General features: G+C 49.4%; 1 protein-coding gene across 2 annotated transcripts in view; it reads left to right on the forward strand.

The window, feature by feature from the left end:
• LDLRAD4 (low density lipoprotein receptor class A domain containing 4) overlaps positions 1–24,196 on the forward strand; it is a 436,848-nt gene that overhangs the window by 58,959 nt on the left and 353,693 nt on the right. Inside the window, exon 2 of one of the 2 annotated variants that reach the window (XM_050767575.1) lies at positions 4,897–4,980. The gene's annotated coding sequence lies outside the window, so the exon portion shown is untranslated. Of the gene's footprint in view, positions 1–4,705; positions 4,981–24,196 lie in introns of those variants that run through there. The other variant, XM_050767576.1, reaches the window with a different exon arrangement.

Genomic DNA, 24,196 nt, shown 5'->3' on the forward strand with positions numbered 1-24,196 from the left:
CTGTTTCTTATGTTACCAGCTGCTCTGTGTATTTTCTGTCCCATGATGATTTCTCTGAGATGGCTCTTCACTCTCCCTGGGCCTCCTTGTGTGTGTGTGTTTTGGAGACAGGGTCTCACTCTGTTGCCCAGGCTGGAGTGTGGTGGTGTGATCATAGCTCACTGCAGCCTCAGACTCCCGGGCACAAGAGATCCTCCCGCCTCAGCTTCCTGAGCAGATAGGACCGCAGGCGTGCACCACCACGTCCGCTGATGTTTTCTTTCTTACAGAGACGGGATCTTGCTAAATTGCTCAGGCTTCTGGTGAGCTTCAGTGATCCTCCCACCTCGGCCTCTCGAAGTGCTGGAATTCCAGGCGTGAGCCACCGTGCCCAGCCCCTTGTGTTTTAAATGGCTCTGCTTCCCAGGACCCAGCCACCAGCTGGAGCGAGTCCTGCTCCGGAGAGAGGCCGGAAGCCTGTGGCCAGGCTTCTCTTCAACGTTTGCCCAAACAAATTTCCCATCTTCCTTGAGCTTCACGAGAGAGTGAGAACACTGGAAAGATTAAGAATAAGTGCGCCTCTTTCCCTTCGGGGTTTTCCATCCTCCAGCCCCTCATGCCGTCCTGTCCTGGTGCAAGAGCGGTGCTGCCTGTCACTTTTCAGGAGTGGATACTTTTCACCCGAGGACACCCACCCACTCTGCCTCTTCTCGCTCTGCTTCCTGGGGGCCCGTGGCTCACAGCCGTGTCTGGGACGTGTCATTCAGGAGGTGGTTTGGGGCCAGTGAGATCGGCAGCCCCTCAGGACCATGCTGTTGGAAAGCCACGTGTGGATGCCCCGATCGGTGCCTGGTGCCGCAGGGTGTGGCGTGCGAGGAGCTCAGCCAGCGCCTTGTCTTCTCTCCTCGGCGGGCGGCGGTGCTCGCTGGCTGTCCTCAGTGGCTTCCTGCTGAATGAACCTTTCTTCTGACAGCTGGATTTCCTCGGGGGAGGCTTCGTGTTTGTGCTCGGCCTTCTTTCTTGGAGGCCTGGGCTTGACGTTGAGTTGTGTTTGGTGAGGTTATGGAAAAAGCCTGTGTTTACTAGAACAGAGGGAGGAGGCCTGGGTGGGGCGTCAGGTCTGCCTTTGTGCTGTGACCTGGAGCCGTTGATCCCTTGGCTGGGCCTGGGGAGGGGTTGGTGAGTGACCCCCCGGTTCCCTGCTGGTCCCTACGCAGGGGATGCTAAGCAGCAGGTCAGTGGCTGTTTTCACAGCTAGAGTTAAAGTTATGCTAAAAGGAAGAGGTGAGTTTGTTGCAGTTCTCTGCCTCGTGTCATGGAACGGCTGTTTTTAGTTTTTCTTGGCTTGGGTGTGAGAATCCTGCTGCCTGCGAGGCTGAGCATGAGGGAGAAAGCGTGGAGATGATGATCGCGTTTGCTGAGTGATTGATGAAGAAGTGGGAATGTATTATACAGTCCTGAATATAGATTTCAGGCGAAGTGTGACAGGTTTCTGTAATGAATAAAGTTTTTTTGTACTTTTTAAAGTAATTTTATTGATTTAGGTATTTTAAAATATCACCGTCATTAAAACTAGTCCTTTTGGAATGTAAAATAGACACAATGTTGGGTAGCAGGAACTGTATGTGTTGAATTATTATTTTCAACAGAGCTTAAAGTCTTGCTTAAAATAGTTAAAACTTATCAGTGTAAAAACAGAATATCTTAAAGAGCTGGGCATGGTGGCGTGCACCTGTAGTCCCAGCTACTGGGGAGGCTGAGGCGGGAGGATCGTTTGAGTCCAGGAGTTTGAGGCTGCAGTGAGCTGTGCTTGTGCCTGTGGGCTGCCACTGCACTGTAGTGTGGACACCAAGCAAGACCCTGTTTCAAAAAAAATCTAAAAGAAATTTTGAAACAGGTTGCCAGGAAATTGGATTGGTATTTTGTTTCAGAATTAGAGCCTGGTCATTTGACCCATACAGGTTTTGTCACTTTAGTTGGGAAGGAAAGATTTATTGATACTAATGGAAAATTAAAAATGAGTCACAAATTCTTACTTTGGAAATTCTCTTAGGGAACTTTTCGTTTTTAACCTTGAACTGCAGATCGCTAGATGCCAGAGAAGTGGCAAGGATATTTGACAAAAGTAAGAACTACTGAGTGACATTTTAAGCACTGACTCAGGTTCACCGGCAAAATGAAATCAGTGCTGGAGAAGTTGTGCGTTCATTCTTTGGGGGTAGAACATGAAGCCAAATATCTTCAACCTATTTTGAAATTCAAAGCTATGGGCTCTGCTTTGAAGACTTGAATAAGTTTGGTTGCTATGGCCTTTTTGTGACTAGACATTGACAAATCCTAATTCTATTACTGTGGCTCATTTAAAAAATTTTAGTAGCACAACAAGGTGATTATAGTCAGTAATAACTTAATTGTATATTTTAAAATTAAAGAGTGTAATTGGATTGTTTGTAACTCAAAGGATAAATGCTTGATGGGATGGACACCCCATTCTGTGTGATTTGCTTATTTCATATTAAATACCTATATCCAAACATCTGATGTACCCCATAAATACATGTACTTACTATGTGCACACAAACAATAAGGATAAAAGAAAACAAATGTTAAAGGCCTCCCATGTGCCACACACTCTGCGCAGTCTTGGGGATGCCAGGATGACGGACGGGGATGTGGTTTCTGCCCACGAGGAGCTCAAAGTTGAGGAGGAGAATGAATTTCCACTTTTGGTCAATGAGGCAGGGCAGAGGCCTGGTCTAATGGACAGTTGTGTATGCATTTAGTATATGCATGTACACTTTATATTATGTACCCCATATGTAATTACTAAGTTTGTTTATTTATTTATTTTGAGGTAGGGTCTCACTCTGTCGCCCATGCTGGAGTGCAGTGGCTCGATCTTGGCTCACGGCAACCTCAGCCTCCTGGGTTCAAGTGGTTCTCATGCCTCAGCCTCCCGAGTAGCTGGAACTATAGGTGTGCACCACCACGCTCAGCTAATTTTTGTATTTTTTGGTAAAGACGGGGTTTCACTGTGTTGGCCAGGCTGGTCTCGAATTCATGGCATCCTGATCCACCCGCCTCAGCCTCCCAAAGAACGGGCATTATAGACATGAGCCACCATACCCAGCCTAATTACTAAGTTATATTTATAGTTTTCTGTTGCTGTGTAACAAATTATCATAAACGTGGGAGCTGAAAACAGTACTCATTGGTTATCTCACAGTCTCCATGGCTCCAGAGTCAGGCATGGCTTAGCTGGTTCTCTGGTCAGGCTGTGTTCCCATCTGCAGGTTTGAGTGGGGAAGAATCCACCTGCAGGTCATTCAGATTGCTGGTGGAATTCACTGACTTGTAGCCGCAGGACTGATGTCCCTGTCCCCTTGCTGCTTGGCAGCTGGGGGCTGCTCTCAGGTCCTTGGGGAGCCCCTGTAGTGCTTTGCCAAGTGGCCCCTCACAGGCCCCATCACGAGGTGGCAGCTCGCGTCTCCAAGCCAGCAAGGGAGTCTGTCACTCCGTCGTCGCTAAGGTGGGATCCCACGTAGGTCACCTGGTGTGGGGAGAAGCATCCTTTGCGGTTTTCGGTGGGTAGAAACCAGTCACAGCTTCCACCTACACTCAAGGGGAGGGAGTTGTACAGGCTGGGAGCAATTTGGGGGTTCACCTTGGAATTCTGCCCACCACAGTACCTTTCTGGTTATTTCACAGACTTCTGTTCCCAAGAAATCTGAGCGTTTGTGTCCTAGGAAGACTGGCGAGAACAGCCCCCGTGGAGGAATAAAAACTAAGATCTGGAAAATCAGCAGTGGGTTGTTTTCATCTCTCAGCAGGCAGGAAACAGGAGGAGAAAGGAATGTCTGTAGGCTCCCAGCACTGATGGGAAGGAGGTGTTTGGCTGGGGTAGGGCTCCGCAGGAATCTCCCAGGCTCCTCTAGCCAGGTGCAGCTGTGTTTCATCCGGCTGTCTTTACATGGGCTGATCACTGAGGAGTGGCATATGGCAGGAACACGCTTTGGGGTACGAGCCTCCTGGAGAATGAACTGCAGCACACAAGCTAGACAGATGGTGGCTTAGTCCCCCTTGGACAAGCGTGTGTCCTGCACACTGGCGGGCAGGGTGCTGAGAGGCGCTTGTGGTGTCTGAGGCGGAGCCTTGCTGAGTTCCCCGGAAACTGCTTTGTGAGCTCGAGGCGGTCACCCGAGGATACCCGGCGCTCTGCCTGGGATGGTGCGGTGCCCACAGAGCATCCTCGCTCGGTTGGGATGGGGACGCCGGTGACAGGTTGTATGGACTGGACAAAATCTGGAGCACCAGCTGGGAGGACAGTCTCCTATCAGGATGGAGGGCAGGTCAAGGCAGCCTTGCAGGCAGAGTCGTGAACGTTACCATCCCAGCAGTGTCACTGCTAGAGGGCCTGCTTCTTCCACGAAATCAGACATGTGTTTCAGCGGAGGAATCACCGGGTCCCGCCCGCTTTTAGGTGGACCCATGTTGTCTTGAGACAGTTTGGATTGCTGTGAAAGAAGATGGTCTTTTCACAGCCGTTAGGGTGTGTATGAATTTTAAGAAGGCCAGTCCAACAGGGATACTGTCTGTTACTTGGCCTCTCATCGAAGAGGAGGCCCGTGCCTCTGCAGGACCAAGTGTGTGTCCTTTGACAGATGAGGACTTGGTGCCCTGTGGCTGAGTGGAGGCAGAGGGGCATTTTGTCCCAGTTCAGTAATTCTGTGCTATAATTCTTCTCTCTGCCTTCCCTTTATTACTTGATGCTTATTGTTGCATTTTTATTGTATTCATTTTTATATTTATGCCTCTTCTCATGACGGCCCTCAAATATTTAACCAGTTTCGGAACTTGGGAGGGGGCCACACGAAAATAAACCATCGGCTCACAGAAGCTCTTCATCTTTCTTTCTAGTGGTTCAAGCTCTACGTTCGTGACGTCAAACCTCCCGTTGGGCCATTTCCAAGAACTGCCATCAGCTTCTGTATAGTTTAAAAGGTAGGTGGAGCCGCTTGTGACTGTTCTTTGTGGTGACGTCCGGGAAGTCGAGCTTGCCGTGGCAGGAGCTGCCCTGCGATGGTGGAGCTGTCTGGCTGCGTTGGTTTTTACAGGGTGCGCCTCATTTGTTTGTTTCTTCTTTGGGGCTGGATGTCCATTGCTGGGGCTTGGGTGTCTATTCACAGTAGAAGCTTGGGTGACACCTGTGTGTTTTCAGAGCCAGCCCTGGTGGGGGACAGTCAGTGGCAGAGCTGGGGGGTGCCGGGAGCCCCCATCTGGCATGCCAGCGTCAGCCTCTGGCCTCATGATGCCTTGCCCCCTCATCACTGTGTTTTCTCAGTTCCTCTGGGATTCTAGTGATGCTGATTTTGTCTCATTATCAGTCTTCATTTGATGTCAAAGAACATCAAGTGAAGAAATACATGAGAATTTTCAGGAAGGTAAGACATTCTATAAAATATAAGATCCAATTTTTTTTCTAAATTTTTAACGTGCCTGGTGGTAGGACTCGTCGCTTACGGGAAATCCCTTCCTAGAATGTAAGCCTTTTGAGGGCAAGCACCTCGCTCTCTCCCGCCTGTCCTCCTTCCTTCCATTTATTTTTTCTTCAGGGCCTAGAACAGTGCCAGCAGTGTCAGGCGCTCGATAAAACTTTTGGCAAATGAAACGACTTGATGAGGAATCCACCCCGAAGCTCTTAGAGCATATCCCAGCCTTTCCTTTCTGGTTGCTGTTGGCAGCTGAGGAGGCACCTGGAGAATCCAGGAGGATTTGCGGTGCTTCCTTGCTGAGGCACACCGACCCTGGAATGTAAATGGACTCTTTACAGTTTGACGCCTTCCCGAATTGCGGGTGCAAAGCAGTGTGCATGGCAGAGCAAACCACGCTTGGGTTCCGTGTGGGGGCAGCTCCTCCACTGCTGAGCTCGAGCATCTCTCCTGTCCCCTGAGTGGATTTCACGCCCATTCGATTGGCTCTCGGGAAGCTGGGGTGGAACGAGCTCGTGGGGAACACCCAGACCGCACGCCTCGCGGATGTTCAGTGACTGAAGAAATGCTTGTTATTCACACGATGCCTTTGTTAACCTGACAGAACAGCGCGGTGTTTGAAAATCCCAGCTCTTCGCTGGCTGGGTGGGTGTGGAGCAGCCGTTTTTCTTCCATCGTTTGGCACATTCACCGCCAGCTTGAAGTGGGCGGTGGCAGCACCTCTCTGCCAGGGCTGACAAAGGCGTGGGCGCAGTTTCATTTCTCTTTTATTGTCTCAAATACAGTTCCCATTGAATTGACCCACCAAAAACTAGCACTGTCTTCCAGTAGAATTTTACTAGGTAGCGGAACACACACACTGCTGGACTATGCCCCCGCAGACTGAAACTTGAGTTACAACATTTCCGCAAAAGTAGAAAGAATCCTTGCAAATGACTTAAGTATCTGATTTCCCCCCTTATGTGGGGTTACCTCACTCATCAATTATTTTAAGCAGCTTTCAAACTTGGTAATGGAAAACTTTGTCTTGACTGTACTGGTATGTGTGGATTTTAAATTAAATACAAAACTACGTCGCTTCTCCTGAAAATCAGAGCAGCCAAAGAAGGAATCACTGTTTCTGCAGAACTGCATGGTGCTTCATCATCATGGGTGATTTTCAAGCACAGACTTAGATTGCGAGGCGTCGTCAGAACTTTCACACCTCTAAACTAGGTTCTTACAGCTGACTGTCCTGGAATTTATATTTGCTCTGTTGCTTGCAAAATTGTGTCCCTTAAGCAGCTCACAGCTGGGCTGTGAGACATTCCTACGAGCTGATAAAATGGACAGGTGGTATTGCCTTCTTCTGCTCTGTCTGCTTGCCTGGGAGGGCCCAAAGAGGCCTAGAGCTTTGCATTAACTGCAGGATGTGCCTGTCTCCTTGTCCAGTGGATGTATTTGGACTTGGTTTTAAAATGCAGCCGGGTCCACGTGTTTGGGTTGCTATTCAATGCACTTTTGAGTTTTTCCCTCCTCGACGAATCTGAAAACATTTGCCCTTTACCATATTGCATTTGTGTGGGGAACTCAGACGCCACAGACCTTGGGCTGAGTTCTGGCCTGGTGACTTTCATTCACTTTGTTACCCTGGTGAGTCCTAACCCTGTGAGTCTCAGCTTTCCTCATCTTTAAACGGGATGATATTTATCTCATGGAATTACTTTGAAGATGCCTAATTCAGCATTCCATGCACGGTCATCACTCAACAACACGTTGGCTATTATTTTCCACCCTAATGCTGGCTTTCTGCTGTGATCTGTGTGCTGGGGGGATTGGAGGAAAAGAGCAGAGGTCTTGCTCTCTCCGTCCTCTTTCAGGACTGCGGAAGTTTACTAAGGAGCTTCACGCGGCATCCTGCTGGAGCGCTCGGGGGAGTGCTGCTGACGTGATTAAGCCCAAAGCCACCCGGGTGCAGGCAAAGAAATGATTAATTCAGGCTCCCCGCGCCGTTCCCTGACCTCCGCATAAGGCATTGCAGCCTGAGACTGAGATCTGGTTGTCAGCACAGACTGGAAAGGTGCAGCTGGAGAAAACTCCACCTCTCTTTTGGTTTCCTTCTTGTTCCTTAAGGGATCTGAAGGCACTGGTGCAGACCAGGGGCCCTGTGAACGTCTTCCAGTGTGAGACCAGGGGCCCTGTGAATGTCTTCCAGTGTGAGACCAGGGGCCCTGTGAACGTCTTCCAGTGTGAGACCAGGGGCCCTGTGAATGTCTTCCAGTGTGAGACCAGGGGCCCTGTGAATGTCTTCCAGTGTGAGACCAGGGGCCCTGTGAATGTCTTCCAGTGTGAGACCAGGGGCCCTGTGGGGAGTCACAGTGAAACAATGAAAAAGTAATGTCTTCCAGACCAGGGGCCCTGTGAATGTCTTCCAGTGTGAGACCAGGGGCCCTGTGGGGAGTCACAGTGAAACAATGAAAAAGTAACCTTAGACCCAGGCAGTGCATCCTGACCTGAACTTCTATCTTTGCGCTCAATTTAAACTTTTTAAGGTAAAATCAAAGAGGATCAGTAGTACTGGGAGAAGCAGTCATTACCTTTGAATGTAGGTCTCTGCTGTCTACAGTGGCAAATAGAGTCTTGCTTATTTTCACCAGATGTGTGTATATAGTGATCTTTGGCACCGTGCAGTAAAACAGATTAACTTGTGAAAATGTTATCGAACAAAAAGAATTGGAATCCCGGCACTTTGGGAGGCTGAGGCAGGAGTATCGCTTGAGCTCAGGAATATGAAAGCAGCCTGGGCAACCTGAGATCTCACCTCTGCTAAAAAGTCAACAAAATTATCTGGGCGTGGTAGCTTGTGCCTGTGGTCCCAGCTACTCAGGAGGCTGAGGCGGGAAGATCACTTGAGCCTGGGAGTTTGAGGCTGCAGTGAGCTATGATCATGCCGCTGCGCTCTAGCCTGGGCAGTACAGTGAGATCCTGTCTCCAACGCCCCCCTCAAAAAAACACAGAAAAACCCACAAAAGACAATCGGAGTTGTCATGTGAATGACCGTCTTGTGCTGGGGGCTCCTAACTTGAGGAGGACTGAAACTCAGCCCTGAAGGTGGTTCCTGCAGAGGGTGCCCTGAGGTTTCCCACCTGTGTGGGCAGTGGGGAAGCTGTGGGTCAGAGCCTCTGCTGGCCTTCCAGGTCGCCATCAGGGAAGTGACACCAAGGTGGCCGGTGCTGGGGTCCTGGGAGGGATCCCAGGTTTGGGGGTCCTGGTTCAGGGGGCTCCCTCAGCTTCTGAAAGAGTTTCTGAGTTCTTCAGCCTTATTTGGGACTACTCTCTGTGTCTCCCATGTCCCCTCTTACCTCGTCCTCTCTCCTCCTGGGCCTCTGTCTACTCAGCATCAGGGGACTGGAGTCTGAAGCTCCATCTCACCATCGTCCCCTGATTCTTCAACTTCAGGTTTGTATCAGTCCCGATTCACGCTGCTGATAAAGATATATCCGAGACTGGGAAGAAAAGGAGGTTTAATTGGACTTAACAGTTTCACGTGGCTGGGGAGGCCTCAGAATCATGACGGGAGGCAAAAGGCACTTCTTACGTGGCGGCAGCAAGAGAGAATGAGGAAGAAGCAAAAGCGGAAACCCCTGATAAAACCATCATATCTCATGAGACTTATTCACTGTCATGAGAACAGTATGGGAAAGACTGGCCCCCCTGATTCAACTACCTTCCTCAGGGTCCCTCCTGTAACACGTGGGAATTCTGGAAGATACAATTCAAGTTGAGATTCGGGTGGGGACACAGCCAAACCATATCATCCTGCCCCGGCCCCTCCGAATCTCACATCCCCATATTTAAAACCAATCATGCCTTCCCAATAGTCCCCCAAAGTCTTAACTGATTTCAGCATTAACCTGGAAGTGCACAGTCCAAAGTTTCATTTGAGATAAGGCAAGTCCCTTCTGCCTGTGAGCTTGTAAAATCAAAAGCAAGCTGGTCACTTCCTCCTTACAATAAGGGTACAGGTATTGGGTAGATACAGCTGTTCCAAATGGGAGAAATTGGCCAAAAAAAGGGGCCACAGGGCCTACGCAAGTCCAAAATCCAGCGAGGCGGTCAGATTTTAAAGCTCCAAAATGATTTCCTTTGACTCCAGGTCTCACATCCACGTCACGCTGATGCAAGAGGTGGGTTCCCATGGCCTTGGGCAGCTCCACCCCTGTGGCTTTGCAGGGTACATCCTTCCTCCTGGCTGCTTGCACAGGCTGGTGTTGAGTGTCTGCATCTTTTCCAGGCACACGGTGCAGGCTGTCAGTGGAGCTACCATTCTGGGGTCTGGAGGAGGGTGGCCCTCTTCTCCCAGCTCCACGAGGCCGTGCCCCAGTAGGGACTGTGTGGGGGCTCCTACCCCACATTTCCCTTCTGCACTATTCTGGCAGAGGTTCTCCATGAGGGCCCCACCCCTGCAGCAAACTTTTGCCCGGGCATCTAGGCGTTCCCATACATCTTCTGAAATCTCGGCGGACGTTCCCAAACCTCGATTCTTGACTTCTGCGTACCAGCAGGTTCACGCCTTGGCAGCCTCCACCCTCTGAAGTCACAGGCTGAACTGTGTGTTGGCCCCTTTCAGCCATGTCTGGTGTGGCTGGGACACAGGGCACCACGTCCCTAGGTTGCACACAGCACGGGGACCCTGGGCCCAGCCCACAAAACCACTTTTTCTTTCTGTGCCTCTGGGCCTGTGATGGGAGGGGCTGCTGTGAAGGTCTCTGACAAGGCCTGGAGACATTTTCCTCATGGCCTTGGAGACTCACATTAGGCTTCTTGCTATTTATGCAGATTTCTGCGGCCGGCTTGAATTTCTCCCCAGAAAATGGGTTTTTCTTTTCTGTTGCATAGTCATCCTGCAAATTTTCCAAACTTATATGCTCTGCTTCTCTTATAAAACTGAATGCCTTTGACAGCACCCACGTCACCTCTTGAATGCTTTGCTGCTTAGAAATTTCTTCCACCAGATGCCCTAAATCATCTCTTTCAAGTTCAAAGTTCCACAGATTTCTAGGGCAGGGGCCGAATGTTGCCAGTCTCTTTGCTACAACATAGCAAGAGTCACTTTTGCTCCAGTTCCCAACAAGTTCCTCATCTCCATCTGAGACCACCTCAGCCTGGATTTTATTGTCCATATCGCTGTCAGCATTTTGGGCAAAGCCATTTAACAAGCCTCTAGGAAGTTCCAAACTTTCCCACATTTTCCCGCCTTCTTCTGAGCCCTTCAAACTGTTCCAGTCTCTGCCTGTTACCCACTTCCAAAATCGCTTCCGCATTTTTGAGTACCTTTTCAGCAGTGCTGCACTCTACTGGTACCAGTTTACTGTATTGGTCCGTATTCACCCTGCTGATACAGACTGGGAAGAGAAGAGGTTTAATTGGACTTACGGTTCCACATGGCTGGGGAGGCCTCAGAATCATGGCGCAGGGCAAAAGGCATTTCTTACATGGCGGCGGCAAGAGAATGAGGAAGAAGCAAAAGCAAAAACCCCTGATAAACCCATCAGATCTCGTGAGACGTATTCACTATTGTGAGAATGGCACGGGAAAGGCCTCATAATTCTATTACCTTCCCCGGCTCCCTCCCATGACATGTGGGAATTCTGGGAGATACAATTCAAGTTGAGATTTGGGTGGTGACACAGCCAAACCGTATCAAGGGTTAAGAGTGGCGCTGAGAAAATCAGAAACGCAGCAAGGGCATCAGGGATGCTGAATGCCCTTGTCTATAGTTTGGGTTAGAGAATGCCAGCCTGCGGGAAGAAAGGCCTGTGGTGGGAACACGCTTTCAGAGGTGGGAGAAAGAAACTTGCCACCTCTGCCACCTCTGCCCATGGCCTGGGACCTGGGCCTCTCTCCACCTGCTTGTTGGATTCTGTCTGTCTGTGATTCGAGTTTATTAGTTTCTCATCAAGCTGACCTGCGGAGTCATATGGGAAAAATACCTTGATGCTTTGCTTTAAACTCAAACGCGCTAGCAGCTCCGTCAGTTCATGCCTCGCACGGCGTTGTCAAACTGCTAAAAAGCTAGCAAATTTTCCACCTAAAATTTTGTGGGGGAGGCCAGGGTGGGGGTGTGGGGAAAAGATGTAAAAATAAACCCTCAGATTCTGGGTTGCTTGGTGGCGTGTGTATTTTTCCGTGGTGCGGGAGGTTAGAAATAGCATTGCTTTTTATGGGATTCTCAGCAGCAGCTTGAAAATTTGGCTTTGAGGGTTTGGTCTCCCTGTGTGGGTGAGGTGACTCCTGCAGCACGGTGTGGGGGGCAGTGCGCCCCGGCACCTCCCTGTCCCTTTTCTGCCTCCCTGCCCCTGCTCGAGGCCACCTGGATGAACTGTGCTCAAGTGTGAAACACGCTTTGCCAAGGTCAGGTTCCTGAGATGATTCGCCCGTGGCGGCTGGTGCCAGTGGTAACAGACTGCATCGCAGCAGTCCCCATAAGTCACATTGGTGCGTCTGTGAGGGCAGTCGCAGGGAGGGGCATCCTTTGGGGATGTGGCGTGTCAGACCGGCTGTGCCCCTGAAGCCGATGTGAGACGACCTCCCCTTGACATCCTGACACGGGTGGGGGGCGTGGGCCGCCCTTTCAGAGAGAGTCCTGAGGGATTCTTGGGATTTGTTAGAGTTACATAATTCTTACACAAGGAGGGAGGGTGCAGCGTCCCTCTCAAGTGCGGTGCGGAAGGGAAATGTGAAGGAGACGGAGTTTGTCGGCCCCAGGGGTCCAGGGGCATCTGTGAATTCCTTGAAATGTTGCCAGTTGCTGGGGAGAATGCCAGGGCTTTGATAGGATTCTCAGTAAGGTTTTGACCTCCGGAAAGGGTTAAGAGCACTCGCAGTGGAGCATGAGGCGTGTGGTTCATTTGGCTTGGGGCAGCCACTTCAGCGATGGCCAGATTGGAGGTGTCACGAGTGGGCCGAGGGTGACAGACAGGCTTGCCGAGGACGGTCAGGGGATAGGATTCTGTTGGCAATTGTGTAACTTAACGTGGGGGCCGCTGGACGGATCCGCCGGGCTTTTCCTTTGTAGGTTTCTTCTTGAACTTCATATGAGATTTTAGAGTTGGCATGCTTGCTGCAGGAGGCTTTGTGGTGAGGCTGGGTTAGCTTAGTGAGCTCGGTGCTTGGGAGAGGATCCTGCTGTGCACAAGGGGTCTGGGGTCTGTTTGCTCAGCCTGACACTTTAACAGTTTCCCTGTTTTTCTCCTGGGATCTGGTTTCCCAGGGCTCTCCACATTTCTCCATGTCTTTCTTGAAACTCGGGGGTTGTGGTACGGACGTCAAGGCTGCACCCTTGTTAGAGGATGGTGGGGGAATCTCAGGCCAGTCCTTCAACCCGGCTTTCACAGCACACTGTTAACTTTGTTTCTCAAACTTTTTGTCCCTTCTTAAAAAAAGACTGTGATAAGATATACATAACGTGGAGAAGCTGGAACCCTTGTGTGTTGCTGGAAAAAATGTAAAATGGTTCAGCTGCTATGGAAACAGTATATTTTAACCATTTTTAAGCGTACGGTTCTGTGGCATTAAGTACATTCACATTGTGCAACCGTCACCACCATCCGTTTGCAGCACTCTTCTCCATTTTCCCAAACCAAAACTTTGTACCCATTAAACGTTAACTGTGCGTCCCTCTCCCTCCAGCCGCTGACACCACGATTCTGCTTTCCGTCTCTGATTTTGACGGCTCCACATACCTCATAAGTGGAATCATGCGGTATTTGTCCTTTTGTGTCTAGTGTATTTCACTTATAGCATGAAGTCTTCAGGATTCACACACATTGGAGCCTGTCTCAGAATCTCCTTCCTTTTTTTTTTTTTTGAGACGGAGTCTCGCTCTGTCGCCCAGGCTGCAGTGCAGTGGCCGGATCTCAGCTCACTGCAAGCTCTGCCTCCCGGGTTTTTACGCCATTCTCCTGCCTCAGCCTCCCGAGTAGCTGGGACTACAGGCACCTGCCACCTCGCCCGGCTAGTTTTTTGTATTTTTTTTTAGTAGAGACGGGGTTTCACTGTGTTAGCCAGGATGGTCTCGATCTCCTGACCTCGTGATCCGCCCGTCTCGGCCTCCCAAAGTGATGGGATTACAGGCGTGAGCCACCGCGCCCGGCCATCTGCTTCCTTTTTAAAGCTGACTCATATTATGTTGTCCTTGGAACAGGAACACGATAGCTCGAGATAAAGTTGGAAAAGAAAGTGACGGCCGAACTATCGAGTTTTGTTTATTTATTTTTAGAGACAGGGTCTTGCTCTGCCACCCAGGCTGGAGTGCAGTGGCGCAATCATAGCTCACTGCAGCCTCAACTTACTGATTCAGGCAACCTTCCTGCTCATCCTCCTGAGGAGGTGGCAGTACAGGTGTGTGTCGCCACGCCCAGCTAACTTCTAAAATGTTTTGTAGAGATGAGGTCTCACTATGTTGCTCGGGATGGCCTCAACCTCCTGGCCCCATGAGGTTTTGAATGCGCTGTATAGATGATCCCGTAGGGTGTGGGAACCACTACACTTTTCAGAGGAGACAGCGTCATTAGATGCGTGTTTAGGAAGCTGAGTCTGGTGGCCGAGGGTGGGAGTCAGTGGAGAAGGAGACGGAAGCCGAGAGGGCCGGCCGGGAAGGGCAGTGAGGAGCCGTCCCTGGCCAGGGGGACAGGGCCTGAGCTGAAGCAGGAGCTGTGGAGAAGAGGCTTTGGGGTGGAGGCATCCGTGTGCCGATTGTGTTGGCAGCTGGACTGTGCAGGGCAGGTGGGGCAGAAGGTGGGTGGCAGAGTGACTTTTGGGCTTCAGTCTTGGGTGAAGAGATGGTGGTCTGAGGGGAGACAGCAGCCTAGGAGGTGGCGCTCACTCCGAGTGGAGGGTTGGATGGAGCCGGTGTGGCTGGACGCGTCTGGAGGGCGAATGTGGGGAAATGACTGGAGATTGGATAGAAAGCAGTCAGGCTGGGAAAAGTCACAACACACTTGGAGACTTGGTGTCACCCGCAACGGCGCGATCCCCACCAGGACGTAGAGGAAATAAGAGCGCAGCCCTCTGAAGAGCGGGAGAAGTCTGCAGATATCTTAGTGTATCCTTCTGTGAAATACTGTCCTATAAAATACAGTAAGATACACTCCGATATGTTGATCTTGGTGCTGTAATGACCTTTGTCATAGTATAATGAGGAAGATCTGTTCTGTTGTCAAGTTTTTGTCTGTTTTTCATGATTTTTCAAAAACCAGTTGTTACACTTTTTAGCTGAGGCAGGAGGATCACTGGAGGCCACGAGTTTGAACAGTAAGGCTGAAATGAGTTTGCCTTCTGTATCTCTTTTTTTTTTGAGATGGAGTCTTGCTCTGCCACCCAGGCTGGAGTGCAATGACGCATCTCCGCTCACTGCAAACTCTGCCTCCTGGATTCACACCATTCTCCTGCCTCAGCTTCCCGCATAGCTGGGACTACAGGCACCCACCACCATACCAGGCTAATTTTTTGTATTTTTAATAGAGACGGGGTTTCACCGTGTTAGCCAGGATGGTCTCGATCTCCTGACCTTGTGATCTGCCTGCCTTGGCCTCCCAAAGTGCTGGGATTACAGGCGTGAGCCACCGCGCCCCGCCACCTTCTGTATCTCTTGAGTTGTGTCTGATGAAGATAAATTCCTGGTACTTCCCTTTGGAGAGTGGGTGTGGGGTGTGGACATCCTCTGGATAAGTAATTGGCTGGTGACTACGACGGCACCACCCTATGGTGTGGGCTCCTGTACCGTTCTCCACTGTCTGCCCTTAGGTTATGGGGTGGAGCGGGGGGTGCCCAAATTCTTACTCCTACACTCTCAGTGTGATTTCACATTGACCTTAGTGTGGCTGGAGAGAGAGAAACACTTACTATGAGGACTGGATTTAGTCCCAGTTGAAACCTGGTAATCAAATATTTATTTCAGAGAAAATACAAGTAATTAATATAAGTTTCCTACAATTTAGAGTAATTAATGAAAGACTGACTAGAAAATACTGACGTTGGTTCAATACAGAGAAAAACATTAAAAACCTTATCTGACAAGAGGCAAAGAGATTAAGGCAAAATGTGCCGCATAGCTAGTTTTAATTTAATAATTCGGGTGTTTAGGTATTTTTAGAAAATCTCGTGTAAACCTAGAAGCCATCAGATAAATGACCAGATGCTAGTATCGTCTTCTCCAAAGTGATTATTCTGTGAAGAAGGTGGAATGGGAACAATTATCAATTTGTATTCCTTTCACATTTCAAACTGAGGATTTGCTTCTGTAATAATCCTAATTGTAATATTTGGGTGGTGTTTTTAATCAATAAAATGTCTGGCAGTTTTATAATCCTCCAGATAAATGTGAGCTGATTGTAATGCAGAATCAAATAGCAAATGTCCCAAACTCAACTTCAGGTGAATATGGGAAAATGATATCCTTTTAGCCACCTTCTGTTAGCTTAGCCAGAATTACACAGATAAAGGTCTCTTCCCCATCTGTTGTAAGGACATGTGTATTGAAATTGAAAGATTATTTTAGCTATCCATATTAGAGTTGTTTATATTAAAATTGTGTCAAATTTATAGTAAAGAAAAATTTAGTTGATAATAGGACCAGATACACAACTTTGGCTATTTCAAGTTAAAATATTGCTGAAAAATACAGTTTGAACAATCTAAAAATAATCTGTAAAGGTATCAGCACAATCTAGTGGCTATGGATGAAAAGCCGTGTGGAAACCACCCTGCAGGGCGAACCACGGGCCACGGGAGCAGCCGTGCAGACCACGGCAGTTGACCGTACCTTCTGCGCTGTGACGACACCCACAAAGCATGAGGACCTCTTGATGCGACTGTTCTACTTAGAAGCACTTAAAACACCACCTAGAAAAGAAAGGAACAGGCACAGAGCTTTGGCAGGAAAACTGAGACGCTGTGGAAACAGCCTCGTCCAAGCCCCAAGCCTTCAGGCACTTTGGCATTCGGGGGCTTTTAGAAACGCCGGTCAGGCCTCATGAGGAGCTGGGCCTCTGCTCCTCTTCACAGCCATTCAGAAGGCTCCACTGCTTGGCAGTTTCCACATTGCTGTCACGGTCCCAGCCCTAGACCTGGGTAGCAGTTGTTTTGATTATGCTCTTGTGTCATAGTCTTCTGAGTTCTAAAAGTAAAATTGTTTGGTTCCAGCATGCGTCATGGTTTAGTTCCTAGGGGTTTAAATCACATTGTACTCACTTTCTCATTTGTCTCGTTGTGGAGGTGTATAAACTGAGGCAATGAGAGACTACATGAGGCCTGGACTCTCTGTGATGACTCTAACAGTGTTAAAGGGAGTAAAAGCATTTTGTAGATTGCAGGACATTGAACTGTTCAAGGATTCGTAAGTGTGTAAATACAAGTAGAAGTTAGTGCTAGATGGCCAGTTACTTGTCTAATCACTTAACATGAAATCTTCAGGAGCGTCATCCGTCTTTAATTTACAGTTGAACAAAAACACAGACTCCATCTTTTAGGAACTTCAGTGAAGAAAGCGTAAATAAGGCTACGATGAAGTTTGCTAGTTGGCCACTGTCATACTCTGCAAAGTTAAAGAGAGATGAGTCATTGCTAAAATTATGGGGCCGTCTGTCTCCGTGCTCAGCCACAGACCCAGCTGTGTCCAGTCCGGAGCCACTGGGACTGCGTGGAGAGATGGGATGCGGAGAGAACAGCCGGGTCGCAGAATGCCAGATGTAAACTCCTCCTTGCTGAAGTCGGGTGCTTGAGCTTCTGGGGGTGAAGACTTATATTCAAGAACAAGCTTCCTCCTATGTGAAGAATGGTCCCACCGTATCTCAGCCTTCCTCGTGATGGTGGGGGCTACTGGGAGAGGTTCAGCAGCCTCTAGGAGAACCACTGGAACATTCTGGATGTTCTGTTTAGGACAGCAGATTCCTGCCCTTCCCGTACCCTGTCGGGGAGTTTTACTGTGTGGGCAGACGTGCTGGGCTCAGTAGCTGTGTGGGGCTGTGCCCCGTGGGGAGACCTCAGTCCTCCCGTGGGAGCACAGCTGGAGGAGCGGGGAGGGCCTGGGTGGCTGGCGCCTCCTCTTTGCGATGGAGCATCCATTCCTCCCCCGGTTATCGTCAAACTGGATGATTCTGTTTCTCCGTATTTCTCAGGGGCCTCAGTGCCTCGATCCTTGAAGAGGAAGAGGGGCTGGGGATTCCTTCCTGTCCCTGATTTTCCATAGAAAAGTGTTAATTAACCCTTTACGTGCCTGGAATGTTTGGCTCGCGGTCAGGTTCAGAGTTTGTAGCAACCTCCTGTCCGTTAATCGTTGTTTGTATCTTAAGCATTCTCCAACTATCTCAATATGTCTTAACTTACTCTGGGTAAAACGATCCTGAAACCATTAGAACCCTAAATTATGCACTTTTTGCTTGGCTGGAAGAATTGATAGCTATTGAAAGTTTCCATTAATTTGCTTCTTCGTTTGCTTGTTTTTCTTTATTTATTCTCCAGACAGGTATTCTTAAAAAAAAAAAAAAAAAAAAAAAGATCTCGGTTTGTTTTAGGCTTTTTTTGGGCACCTGCTGCTTGTACATGTAAAAAAATTAGGGTATCTTAAAAGGGTTTTGTTGTTTACCATCCGATGTGTGAGCTACTCCAGATTTGTGGATTTAGTGAGATATGAAACTAAAGTAGAAGTCAGGCGCTGGTGCATTCTCAGAAGTTGGATTATACCGGAAGAACAGAAACACCTTTTATCCATTAATTTAAATCACAGTTCATTTATACCAAACTTTGCCTCTAAGATCACAGGCCTGTTAGAAGATCGGAGGGTGCCGTCTGCATAAGGACCACGTTTTCAACCCCAGTGAACAGACCCAGAGGCCCTGCCCTGCGCCGTGGCTTCCCGAGTGGAAGGCGGCTCTGCCCAGGGGCCCAGTCAGCCCTTCTTTTGTGACACACGGGGATTTTAATTTCCGGGGGCTAACTAAACTCTGAAGTATTTTCTCAGTTTATGATCAATAACAAACCTAAATAAAACTAAACCGGGCTGTTGACCAAGTCTGGATGGGGTTTGGGCCTCTGAGTCACAGCCCAGTATCTGCTCAGAAGAGCGTCTGAAGAGTGGCACACACGTCCACGCCGCCTCTCCTTCCCCAGCCAGTCTGTTTGCTGACGTCTTTACACCTCTCCAACTGAGGCTCAATCTGTTGTGCTCCAGAAAACAAAATGACAAATGACATAATCAGCAGCGAAGCCCTCTGCCACCAACTGGGGCGTCAGAAGGCAAAAGCGATTGTTAGTTTGGAAGCTCATTCACTCATTCACTTATTTATTCAATACATAGTTATTGAGTATTTGTTGATGGAAACTATAAAAGGTTGGTCCTGGCCGGGCGCGGTGGCTCAAGCCTGTAATCCCAGCACTTTGGAGGCCGAGACGGGCGGATCACGAGGTCAGGAGATCGAGACTATCCTGGCTAACACGGTGAAACCCCGTCTCTACTTAAAATACAAAAAACTAGCGGGGCGAGGTGGCGGGCGCCTGTAGTCCCAGCTACTCGGGAGGCTGAGGCAGGAGAATGGCATGAACCTGGGAGGCGGAGCTTGCAGTGAGCCGAGATCCGGCTACTGCAGTCCTGCCTGGGTGACAGAGCGAGACTCCGTCTCAAAAAAAAAAAAAAAAAAAAAAGGTTGGTCCTGGCAGAAGCCTTGGACAAATCACATTGCACAGGTGCAGAGGGTGAGGCGCAGATGGCTGCGATGACTGGGCTGTGTTTGCAGAACGGGTAGCTTGAGCTGCAGGGACCTGGCCGGGTCCCTGGGTGTCTGGAGCGCCTCTCCCCTCCTCACAGGTGCAGCTCTTCCTTCCCCCACAGTAGGCTCTGGGGCTGGCCCGTCCGAATCCCAGCTGAGTTACCCCAAACCCACAACGAGATCTGTTCCTCTCGGGAGCAGCGCGGGTCTCACCGGGGTAAGCGTGATCAGTCTTTAAAAACTCCTGAATCGTAATGAACAAATGTTTCTGAGGAATTAAAATGTGCCATTTCATGACCAGTGTGATTTTCTCTGGCATTCTTGAGCATACAGTTTTTCTTGAAGATTGTGCGTTTTTGTGCTGAAGGTTGACTGGGTATCCCAGGCAGAGGTCCCAGTATGGGGCTTTTTCCATTTACCAGGAAAACATTGCCCTGAAATCTGTTGGGCTGACTGCTTGGTTGCTGTTTGAGCCAATTTGATGAAATTTTGGAAGATGTCCCAGTGAAAGAAAATTTTCCCTTCTGGGCTACCAAACAGAAGTTGGTGTTTTCAGTGTGGTCTGTCCACACGCGTTTGCTGTGTGCCCTTCGGGGCGCAGCTGGGGTCGGTGACGCACTGTGGGGTTCAGAAGTTCCCTGGCCTCCAGGAGCTTGCCGGCTGTCTGGCCGTCTCTCACACAGCAGAGACTGCGGGTCTGCGGGCTGGATTACTCTCCTCATTCACTAGCTTGGGTGCCTCAGTGGCACGTGGCAAACAGCAGCACTGGGTGCACCTTGCTGTGCTCATAACCGTCTGTGGGTGGGCCGCTGGCACGATGCCTGGGCGTGCCCTGGGCGTATTTGTGGCCCTGTGATCCGTGCTCTGTTCCTGTCACTTTCTCCCGCTAATTCAGATGGCTGTGTGGCTTGAGATGACGGCAGGTCAGGAGCAGGAGAGTTATAAAGTATTTCTGGCATTTAGAAAGATTCTAGACATTCTCCCTGTGGGTTAGCCCTTATAATACCCCATGAAATAAAACATCTCCAGTACGTTTTGAGAAAGGAGAGGATGCCGTTGGGGTGGGCTCTCTCAGGCCCGGTTCTGCTCCTGAATATACGATGGAAATGTCGAAAACCTTCACAGATCATGCCTCTAGGTGCAGAAATTGAAGCACAAGGGAGCCCAGGAGGGACTGGACACCACGAGGCGTGGAAGGACCTTTCTTTCTTCACTTAGCAGCACATTGTTTTCTGGTTATTGCAGGAGGATTTGTTTGCAGTTAATGAGGCAGCAGTAGGTGGCCTTGTACTTTGGGAGATCAACACTTCTGATACAGGTTTTCACTGGCGATCCCTTTACTTACTCCTCAGTAATTCCGGGGCACAAAGGCCACTGGAGAGGGATCTAGGACTTTTCCCACCTAGGGGATGCCTGGAAATGAGACAATGATGGAGGCCACGTGGATTCCAGGAGTTCAGCGCTGGGTCTGGGAAAGAATGCCCTGGAGGCAGGTGAGCTTTGGTTCTGCGGCTCGGGCACCACGTCCCAGGAATGCTGTGAACCTTCACTGCTGACATCTTCCCTTAGGTGGACGCATGCTGAAAACACAAACCTGAAATCACTGGTTGAGCTCTTGGCTACGTTACAGTTTTTGACAGTCGTTGAAGCATTGAAATGTGTAATGCGGTTTTATGTCTTTCCTATGGCCTGTGGTCAATTTTTGGAAAACTGACCCTTTTCTAGACATATTAATGTAGTCCTGGGTGGGGTAAAAGGAGAGGAGACAATATTCCAGGTGGCTGCTGTGACGCTTTTGCCACACAGATGACCTGTAGCCAATCTCCTGTGTGAGTGTGTGTGTTCGTGAGCTTTCTCTAAATCAGCAGTATTTGACTGTGATTGTTTTATGGCTTCGGTTTCCCCTCTACCGTCTCTGAATAGATACCAAAATTATTGAATTAAGGATAGATGCATGGAGCAAACACCTCCTCATGTAGAAGTTATGCAGATCTATGCAAACCCCATACAAATGAGCTGGCCAGGCCAGTGTCTAGTTGGGAAAAATATCGGAAATGTTGTGCGCACCAGCCTGTCACTGCCGTCACGGGAGAGCAACAGCGAGAAGGGTTATATCTCTGGTGCGTTTCTGGATTAAATCATAACTTTAGAATACTTTTCTCTTTCACAAAGTCTGACTGTCTCTCTAAGTAAGACATCTTGAATAAATGTCCCTTTCCCTCTCCACGTTTCCGCATTGCATGTTAATTTTCAGGTGGCCGTTTTATCTCATTAGTCATTGTCACTTCCACTGATCACCCCTTTGAAGCCACATGTAAACTTTACTTTTAAACTTTCTAAAAATGCTACCTTCCCCCCTTGCTTTAGGTTGCAGAATACGCTTTGTTCCTGGCACTGTCCGACCTTAGGGATCACGTAGGAGTCAGGCTCACGGGCTTCTGGGACCAGAGGAGCACTTTAATACCGGGTCAGCGGTCACTCAGTTGTTTCTGAGGTTGAAATAGCAGATTTGTCTTAGTGGTTCGCCTTTTAAACCCTTTTATGCCGGAGGTTGCAATTTTTTGAATTGCAGACATGTGTGAAAAATCAGACCTTCGCAGTGACCTTGAGCAGTAGGATATAAATAACTCCCACATGCTTCGTGTTCCAATAATGGAACAGTACACATAAATGGGTTAATTAACCTCTGATGATTTAAGTTTAACTCTGTAAAGTAAGCTGAGAAGTGTGCATGGGAAGTGCAGTTTCTGCCCACGATGAAAGGGCCGAAGGTGGTCCAGGTGGCTGCTCTTGGCGGCACCTGAGGGCTTGGGGCACGTCAGGCAGACGGCCCAGCCGGCGTGCGGAAGCGCTGACGAAGGTAACGGCCCCTTCTCCACAAGGCTTAATCCTCGACCTGAATGCGTGGCAAGGCGTTTTTGTCATCAAAAGGATGAGGTCTGTGGTGGCTTAAAATATAGCTGTTATTATAGAATAGTGAGTTATGTCTTTTCTTTAGAACAGAAAGAGACCAAAGCTATCTCACAGAACTAAAACCCCTCCATGACACGTGAGGAAGTAGATGTGAGAGGTCACGCGACCTTCTGGGGTCCCCGTCTTCGTAGGCGGTGGAGGAGAGGGCTCTTGGCTGCCGCCTGGCCCGTCGGGGGTGGCCTGCGCTGGGGGACACGGATGGATGAGGAGGACGCCGTGGAGCCCACTGAAAATGAGAGACTTAATGGTCACTAGGAAAGTTCCGGTTGTACACTTTTTATATTACGCTTGGTATTAGGACAGCCTACCTGCTTGTTTGAGTGTCACAGCCCAATGTATAGAATAATTTTAAAAAAAGAAAAGGTTGTCTTTTTAGCTTGGTTTTTACGTGGAATAGCTGAGAGGCAGTATTCGTGACGGACGTGAACGTGAATTCTGTCGTTAGAAAATGCTCAGGAGAAGGGAGTGTGTTGGGGGCTGGCTGGTCTGATTTTAGGCAGATGCACAAACACGGTGAAAGTCATACACTGGATTCACAGGTAAACCCTTCTTGCCCTGAAAGAAGCAAATTGTGGAATCTCTGTTTCAGGCGGAGGAACTGGACCAACAGCGTTCCTAAGGGGGAAGCTGCTCCAGCAAACATGGCAGCAGTAGGGAGACCCCATGTTGGCGTCTGCGCATCGTAGAAACTCAAGCTACTTTCTGTCTTGCTTGAAATTCCTCCTCCCACAGGGCTAACCCTCCACACACCAACATGCATATTCCTGCATGACATGCTCACATCCTGGGAAGCTGAGCTGGACCTTGTGGCTGGGAAGGCCTCAAAGTTGATGATGTTGTAGGGTTTCTTCTGTAGAAGCATCCGCTGACCAGCTGCACGTATGGGGTCACCCTGTGCCTGAGCCCGGGGAATACCAGTGGCTCCTGCATGTGGTGTGAGTGCAGGGCTGCTTCACCATCTCCCTGCAAGTCACTGCATCGTGCATGTCACCTGGACTTACTAATAACATCAAACATATCTTCCCTATCCAGGGGTCTGTACACAAGGTTAAACCTGTAGAAGAAGCAGAATGTTCAACTGGCACCTTGAAATGTTAAGCCGTGTGTACTGACGGAGCTGCGATGGTGTAGTCCGGTGACTCCCAAGGGGGAAAAGTGACTTTGTGTGGTTTTTCAGGGAATCCATATTCTTGAATACCTACAAGAAACAGCATAGCTGCTGTGGCTTAAATCTACATGCTCCTATGAGGCTAAAGGCCTTCTCTAGTACAAACAAACTATCATGTATATTTTCAAATGTATGCTTTTAATGATTGTACGAAAAGAACTGCATTTGGGGTTTTGTGTGTGAGACGGAGGACTGTGTGCTGACGAAGGCAGAATTTGTAAAGTTGGAGCTTTGGGACTCCCAAGTACCCTGAAAGATCACTGACTCGCCTCTCATATTGTGCAAAGAGAAGATCTGAGGCTGCGAGGCGGGGTGCCTTGCCCAGGACCTCACCGGCAGCCCAGGGTGGAGGCAGGAGCAGAACCAGCACTCTTGCCTCTTTCGTCAAGGGCTCCCGTGCCTGGCAGGCATCTCGCGCGCGTCCCTCCAGCGCGGTTTCACGAGTGCTGTGCCCCGAAGCCAGGAGGTGTGACCTGCCACGTTAGAGCAGGAACAGAGTGCCGTCGATGACCTCTGCTTTGCAAGAGGCGCCAAATCAGACCGGGCTGTGGTTCTTCTGTATCAGCTTGTGAGATGTTTTAGGGTCCTCTGTCAGGACAGGCTGAGGTGTATGAATCTGCTCGGGCCGTCCTAACAAAATACCACAGACCAGGTGACTTAAATAACAGAGATGTATTTTCTCTCGGGTCTGGAGGCTCCAAATCCAAGATGAAGGTGCCGTCAGGGTTGGCTTCTGGTCAGGCCTCTCTTCCAGGCTCGGAGACGGCTGCCATGTCCCTGGGTCCTCATGTGGCCTCTTCTCTGGGCACACACGAGGGGTCTGTTCCTTTTCTGATAAGGAC

Source organism: Macaca thibetana, chromosome 18 (genome assembly GCF_024542745.1).
Source record: "Macaca thibetana thibetana isolate TM-01 chromosome 18, ASM2454274v1, whole genome shotgun sequence".
Classification (NCBI taxonomy): domain Eukaryota; kingdom Metazoa; phylum Chordata; class Mammalia; order Primates; family Cercopithecidae; genus Macaca; species Macaca thibetana.